An 8,201-nucleotide genomic window follows, 5' to 3' on the forward strand; every position below is an offset into this window, starting at 1 on the left:
ACTTGTGTTTTGTGTTATTTTTTAATTAAGTCTGAGTCATCCAAGGTCACATCAGCAACAACTGGAGAAAATTTGATATCAGTCCAGTCTAATCCAAATGTCACTCACATTTCATTAAGTAGTATGTTCATACTTGAAACCAAGACTGCAAAAATTAAGCATCGTGCCCAAAATACAAAATTCATATTACTACAGTGGAAATCCACTTTGTAAAATGATCTGTATACCATTTCATGGAAGGATTCTGATGAAAAGTTATCGACATGAAAAGCTATGGTAGACAAAAGTGCTGGAGAAACTCAGCAGGTGCAGCAGCATCTGTGGAGCGAAGGAAATGGGCAGAGGAGCGGGGAGAAGAAAGGAGAAAGGAAGAGGAGGAGCCCGAGGGCTGAGGGAGAGCTGAGAAAGGGAGGAGACATCAAGGGCTACCAGAAATTGGAGAAGTCAATGTTTATGCCGCTAGGGTGCAGACTGCCCAAGCGGAATATGAGGTGCTGCTCCTCCAATTTCCGGTGGTGCTCACTCTGGCCATGGAGGAGACCCAGGACAGACAGGTCGGATTCGGAATGGGAGGGGGAGTTGAAGTACTGAGCCACCGGGAGATCAGGTTGGTTAATGCGGACCGAGCGGAGGTGTTCGGCGAAACGATCGCCAAGCCTACGCTCGGTCTCACCAATGTAATGTTAAAATTGTACAAGGCATTGGTGAGACCAATTCTGGAGTATGGTGTACAATTTTGGTCGCCCAATTATAGGAAGGATGTCAACAAAATAGAGAGAGTACAGAGGAGATTTACTAGAATGTTGCCTGGATTTCAGCAACTAAGTTACAGAGAAAGTTTGAATAAGTTAGGTCTTTATTCTTTGGAGCGCAGAAGGTTAAGGGGGGGGACTTGATGGAGGTCTTTAAAATGATGAGAGGGATAGACAGAGTTACGCGGATAAGCTTTTCCCATTGAGAGTAGGGAAGATTCAAACAAGAGGACATGACTTCAGAATTAAGGGACAGAAGTTTAGGGGTAACATGAGGGGGAACTTCTTTATTCAGAGAGTGGTAGCTGTGTGGAATGAGCTTCCAGTGGAAGTGGTGGAGGCAGGTTCGATTTTATCATTAAAAAATAAATTGGATAGGTATATGGATGGGAAAGGAATGGAGCGTTATGGTCTGAGTGCAGGTAGATGGGACTAGGAAAAAAAAAGTGTTCGGCACGGACTTGTAGGGCCGAGATGGCCTGCTTCCGTGCTGTAATTGTTATATGTTATATATAATGTAGATCAGCTGACATCTAGAGCAGCAGATGCAATAGATGAGGTTGGAGGAGATGCAGGTGAACCTTTGTCGCACCTGGAACGACTGCTTGGGTCTTTGAATGGAGTCGAGGGGGGAGGTAAAGCGACAAATGTAGCATCTCTCGGTTGCAAGGGAAAGTGCCCTGGGAGGGGGTGGTGCGGGAGGGAAGGGAAGAATTGGCCAGGGAGTTACGGAGGGAGCTGTCCTTGCGGAAAGCAGGGGGGGGGGGGGGGGGGGGGGGGAATGGGAAGATGTGGCGAGTGGTGGGGTCACGTTGGAGGTGGCGAAAATGTCGGAGGACTATTTGTTGTATGTGACGGCTAGTGTGGTGAAAGGTGAGGACTAGGGGGACTCTGCCCTTGATGCGAGTGGGGGGGATGGGGAAAGAGAGCAGTGTTATGGGGTATTGAAGAGACCCTGGTGAGAGCCTCACCTATAGTAGGGGAGGGGAACCCCCGTTCCCTGAAGAATGAGGACATTTCTGATGCCCTGGTGTGGAACACCTCATCCTGAGAGCAGATGCAGCGTAGACGGAGGAATTGGGAGCAGGGGATGGAGTCCTTACAGGAAGCAGGGTGGGAAGCAGTGTAGTCCAGATAGCCATGGGAGTCAGTGGGTTTATAGTGGATGTTGGTCAGAAGTCTATCACCTGCGATGGAGATAGTGAGGTCAAGAAATGGTTGGGAAGTGTCGGAAATGGTCCAGGTGTATTTGAGTGCCGGATGGAAGTTAGTGGTGGAGCGGATGAAGTCAGTGAGTTGTGTGTGGGTGCAGGAGGTGGCACTAAAGCAGTCGTCGAAGTAGCGGAGGTAGAGGTCGGGGATGGGGCCATGGTACGCCTCGAACAAGGATTGTTCGACGTACCCTTCAAAGAAGCAGGCATAGCTGGGGCCCATGCGCGTGTCTTGTATTTGGAGGAAATGGGAGGAATCAAATGAAAAGTTATTATGGGTAAGGACCAGCTCCGCTAGGCGGAGGAGAGTATCAGTGGACGGATATAGGTTGATTCTCCGGTCGAGGAAGATCCTCCTGGGGGATAGAGGTGTAGAGTGACTGGACGTCCATGGTGAAGATGAGGCGATGGGGGCCTAGAGAATGGAATTTCCGGAGACGACGGAAAGTGTCTGAGGTGTCTTGAACATAGGTAGAGGATGGTGGGAGTCCGGGTCGGTGGGGCGGGGCAACGTGGTTCGGCCAACATGAAAAACTAATTCTGTTTCTGTCCACACAGAAGCTGCTGAATTGCTGAGTATTTCCAGCATTCTCCTCACAAAAGGCACGCATCTACTTGTCCATGTTAAGCAAATGATGAGAATTTAGCGAATCCACTGCATCCTAGATTGATATTCTGCTCAAACCACATATCCAATCGTTTTATGCATGATAAGATGCCATTACACTTTAACAAAATGGGAAACATCACAAGGTATTATTTGCATAGTAAGAGCTATTTTAACATTCCTGACAAAAGGAAATGGTGCATTCAACCCTAGTGTTAAACCTGCAGGTATTTATAAAATAGAATACTTTTTTGGGATATAAATGCATCATAGATCAAGTATTAAGATTTTTTTTAATTTTTTATTTGAATCACAGGATATGGTACAGAAGACTAAATTTAATTTTTCACCTTTATATATACGGATTTTAGATTGTTCCCCTATTGAACAAATATGTGAAGAGCCATCCAAATTCATATGCAGCATACTTTCATCCAAGGTCCATCCATCTCTAATTCATACTAAGACAAAGAAGGAAACCCTTATGGACATCATTGGGATTTATAGATGCAATTATTTTAAAGCAAGGTAATAGATGTCAGTGATACCCAACTTTGCGATCACATGCTGCTTTTCTTCACAGAAGGTTAAGAATGTACATTTTAAAAATCAAAGGTCCTGACAGAAAGAGAAAAAAAGATAGCAACTGTTAATAGATGTCAGTGATACCCAACTTTGCGATCACATGCTGCTTTTCTTCACAGAAGGTAAGAACGTTACATTATTTAAATCAATGTCCTGACAGATGAGAAAAAAAATCATAGAACTGTTTCCAAAATACAAGTTCAATGTGATAATGTCCTAGAAAAAAAAAATTTACTTTGAAATATTTAATACAATTAAGTAATTGCTGTTGACAAGTGACTTAGTAAAACTATTGAATATTTCGAGATTACGAAACAATATCTGAAGAATAAAGTAATGAAATAGACAACAGTACTGTATCTATGAATAAATAAAATCACTCCAAATTATTAGTACATAAAGAAAATATATGATATACTTGGGGGAAAGTAATATGGCCAAGCAAAACAGATAAGCAAAACTGCTTCTTGATAAAGGAGCTAGGACAGGTGGAGGAGTAAGTTAATTATCCCTTGTTGATAAAATATAGTATAACATTTGGTCATTTTTTTAAAACTCTCATGACCCAATGAGTTTCAAATTATTCAAAACCATAAACATTTTCCTGAACCTTAATGTCTCCACCACTGCATAGAATCACAATAACATGTTGATGTTCACTGGAATCTCTACACAGACGAAAGTATAGAAAGCTATGATCTACTTACTGCATTCTTCCAGATAAACTGCATTCTTCCAGTTAAAGGAAATACTGCTATTTTCATTGCTTTCCCTTCATGTGAAGTGTTTTTTTTAATGGAAAACATTAGTTCTATTTATAGATAAACTAAACATTGTGGAAACAGAGATGAGTATACATTTGACGCATGCAAAGTTTGTGCCTACATGAATTATAGATTAGTTGCAAATTCTGATAATTGATCCGTGCCATTAGAATTCCTTATGTATTACTGGGGAAAAAATCGAATTGGGATTCTCAGATCACATCAAAACTTAAAAATGTTCTAAATGAATTGCAACGTTTATAATATACGTGCATTTTCTGACAGTGAGCGTATTTGTCATTAATACAATAGAATATACATTCTATTATCGAACACTGGTGATAACTTATGAAACATCCTAAATCGTATCAAAATTGACAAGATACAAATAGTAAAATATTGCATGCAAACGCTCTCCACCATTGATAAGCGGAATAGATAATCAGCCGCAGAAGTCAATGTTAAAATAACAAGAGGTTCATAATACGGTTAATTATACCGCAGCGTTATTTCTTTTTTGTCATTCCTCTAAACTAGACACTGCCCAGCTAACTGAAATGTACACATGGGGAACTGAATCAACATTGCGTTAGATGCTGCTGTAGTACATCATCACCACCTCAAGGTCAGACAACAAACAAAATAAGGTTGAAAGGATAAAAAAAAGAGCAGCGGTGTTCCCACAATATAAAATTAACACGATCAATATGAGGTGCCTAGAGAAAGAATAAGGTTCTTGCTCCTACCTGCTCAGTGTGTGTAAAGACAGTGCCGGCTGCTTCCTGTGTGTGAGGGGGTGTTTGCGTGTGTGACTGAGTGCTGCTGTCACCACAGCTCCTCAGCTCTGACTGACTGAAAAATGCACCAAAAAACCCATTTAAAAACACTCTCACCCATAATGGCGCTTCAACTAACCACCCATATCACAAGCAATGTGTATATTTATATATGCAATACGCTTTTTTTTCTTTAAACAGAAGTTGTAAGCAAACAAGAAAACGTATTATACGGGTGGCTCTGATTAAAATAGAAGGGTGTACAGTGAGGTAACGTTTGGTTAGAATGATTGGGAAGGTTTAATTACAGTTGCAAATACTGGGAGAGATGCTCCTGAAGCGCCACACACCGCGGCACGTGAGGGAGGCAGTACAACGCCGATTGGCGAGGCTCGCTGTCAGGCGCTCTCTCTCTCTCTCCACCGCGAGCAACAGCAACGTGACACAAAGTTGAATTATTGAGGTTTAATGAGGCTGCAATGAGGCTGGTGTCCGGGCGGGCCGGGGCCGGGGCTCCGGGCTCCGGGCAGCGCGAGCTCCAGGGTCGCATTCCAATCAGGGCTCGAGCTCCTGCCTGCACGCCCAACACCTTACAAAGTCATTGCTACTTAACCAAAGTAAAAACTTACTTGTTAGGGTGCAGGCAGCTCTCGATCCGTTATCTCACAATGCCTTATAAAACGTTGAACGCGAAAAGTCGAATGTTATGCACTTCTTTGCAAATTGACTTTTTTTTAAATAGACTTTGTTGCTGTAAATATATAAATCACATTGGTCGTTTAATCATTGTCTGTGTCTTTTTTCCCCCCTCTTTGCCTCCAGTGGCTAATGCATTTCTGCCTGCGATTAGATCGATGAATCTGTTTGTCTAATGTTCATCCTTTCACGTTAAGTGCGGAGAACAACGGAGACTTTTAGCAAGTAAAAACTAGTCTGCGGGAGAGGTTCAAGTTGCTGCGAAAGTGACTGAGATTTTTCCATTACGTACCCAGAGAGGCTGGGGTTTGGAAACAATCTGGTTTTCATTCACAGAGCACAGGCTGAATTACATTATTTTTATATGAAAACGGGTAGAATTTGCGTTGTTAAGTATCTAACATCTATTACTACTGTAATTGAGGGGTGGGGGGGAGAACAGACGTGATGGCGCGGCAATGCACAGGCGAAGATTGTACTTTAAGAATCAACGCCTTCAAATTTCTCGAAATATCCATAGGTTATCCTCATTTCGTCTTCCGGAGATTATCATTTATTTCAGAGACTGCAAGTTAGTTGGTTTATTAAATCACTGTTGTGCGATTCACAGAAACATTTAATTGTGGAAATAAGTGTTGATTTCTGAGCTGGATAAATCTGGTAAACAGATTGAGCATTTCCTCCTTCAATAGTTTCAACAAATCCCAAATGTGAAAGGTTTGAACATCAGCATTAACTCTTCTGAGACTCTGAATAGGATTCAGGAAAATTATTTGTTGTTATGTGATCATTGGGTCATTTCTAGCCTCTGACCCTCTTCCCTGTCATAATTAATATTTCTCCAGCGATTGTTTCCCTGAACTTTCGTATCTTGCCCTTACCAACCTCCAAACAGATGGTCCCACGCATTTCCTCCTCCTTGCTTCTCGGTACATTAAAATAAAACTCATTGCAATGTTTCCGCATCCAGCCAATGGCCTATAATCAAGAGTCTGAAGTCCACTTCCTCCAATCTTCCACCAGAAGCTGGCAAATTCTAACCGTCAATAATCACAATTTTAGGATTGGGCAATTGGATTGATGTTTTCTTGCAATAGCCTTCACTTGGTATTTTGCTTACTGCATGTATTCAAATTGCCCTTTATGGCAAACGGGACATCGGCCAGATGGTAAAAATCTTTTAATTTTACGTCATTTCTAAACAAGAATGAAGTCAGTAATTGGATCAGGGTAGCAATATTTATTTTACAGTTGAATGTTTCTCTTGATCTTGCTTAATCTTGCAAATGTATTGGATTGCAAGATTAAAAGAAATGAAGCAGATTATTTGAAAACTGACACTTTTCCAAAAATCACCCAGACTGTCTCCCATATCTCTGTCTCCCTTAATGTAAAATCCAGCCTGAGTTTGACAAACTCTAGAAAAGTGAAAACCTTATCCGTCCAGTTTTGTTCATTCTTACCACAAATTACGGTAGTTATCAACTTAGAACCTTCATCAGTAAGATGATAATTTCATGAACAAGACACTTGTTTTTTTTTCAGATAGGCTTTTTTTAAACAATCTTTCAAAAATTATGCTTTTGCAATCTTTGTTATCCTTGGCACATCAACATTTACCGTCCATCCCAAATTAGGTCATGATGACTAGGGAGAGAAGTTCAGCATTTTGATCCAGCATCAGCAAAGAATCAGCAGGTCAAGTCAGGCTGGTTTGCATTTCCATTCAATTCAGTTTCAGTTTAGTTTATTGTCATGTGTATCGAGGTACAGTGAAAAGCTTTTTATTGTGTGCTAACCAGTCAGCAGAAAGACAATACATGATTACAATCAATCCATTTAGTGTGTAGATACATGATAAGGGAATAACATTTAGTGCAAGGTAAAGCCAGCAAAGTCCAGTCAAGTATAGTCCGAGGGACATCATAGAGATAGATAGTAGTTCAGCACTGCTCTCTGGCTGTGATAGGCCTGATAACAATTGGGAAGAAACTGGCCCTGATTCTGGTGGTGTGCGTTTCACACTTACATTTACAGTGGACCTTACAAGTAATCGTGTTCACATTCCCTACATTTCCTTGCATACTGGGCACTAGAGATCAGGAGCTGTAAAGTACTGCTGAAGGACCATTGATGAATTCCTGGATTTCACCTTGTAGATGCAGCTGGTGGTGAAGGGAATGAATGTCTAAAGTGCCACATAGAATGCTAAGCCAGATTCCAGATAAAGGGTCTCAACCTCAAATGTTGTCTGTCCATTCCCCTCCACAGATGCTCCCTGACCTCCTGAGATTCTACAGCAGATTTCCCTTTTTTTCTTGCTCAAGCTGTATACTGCTTTGTCCAGGATGGTTATAAACTCTCTTTCTGTATTGCTAGCGCTCCAAGCATCCTATCAAATAAAAAGTATTCCATCACCTCCCTTTTATTAGCAATAGTTGTTGCCTAACACTTGTTTTTTTTTGTTACCAATGATCATCCACATCCAGGTTTCGCTGCACAAGAAAAAATATTGCTTTATTTACTGAGAGATTAAAGTCAAAGTCAATCTTATTCGTCACATGCACCCGAAGGTGCAGTGAAATGAATTTGCCAGCAGTGATACACATAAATAAAAATGACATAACTAAACATAAAATAAGACATAACTAAAAATAAGATAGAGAACAGAGTAAATCATCGATGAATCTGTTGGATAAAAAGTAATTAATGAAACAGTTAAAGAATGCTGGGCATGAGGCACAGTCCTGAGGAACATTGGCAACAATATTCTGAAGATGATTTGCTTGATCACAACAACCATCTCTATA

The 8,201-nt window shown here is 41.2% G+C and overlaps 1 protein-coding gene across 10 annotated transcripts in view; it reads right to left on the reverse strand.

Moving 5' to 3' along the window:
- The window catches only part of atp2b2 (ATPase plasma membrane Ca2+ transporting 2), an 840,804-nt gene extending 835,645 nt beyond the window's left edge, over window positions 1-5,159 (reverse strand). For 3 of the 10 annotated variants that reach the window (XM_055648256.1, XM_055648257.1, XM_055648258.1), the window contains exon 1: window positions 4,666-5,159. The gene's annotated coding sequence lies outside the window, so the exon portion shown is untranslated. The remainder of the gene's footprint in view (window positions 1-4,665) is intronic. The other 7 variants (XM_055648263.1, XM_055648261.1, XM_055648251.1 and 4 more) reach the window with 6 other exon arrangements.
- Between the last annotated feature and the right edge of the window lie 3,042 nt (window positions 5,160-8,201).

The sequence above is a fragment of the Leucoraja erinacea genome, chromosome 16 (assembly GCF_028641065.1).
Source record: "Leucoraja erinacea ecotype New England chromosome 16, Leri_hhj_1, whole genome shotgun sequence".
In the NCBI taxonomy this organism is placed as follows: domain Eukaryota; kingdom Metazoa; phylum Chordata; class Chondrichthyes; order Rajiformes; family Rajidae; genus Leucoraja; species Leucoraja erinaceus.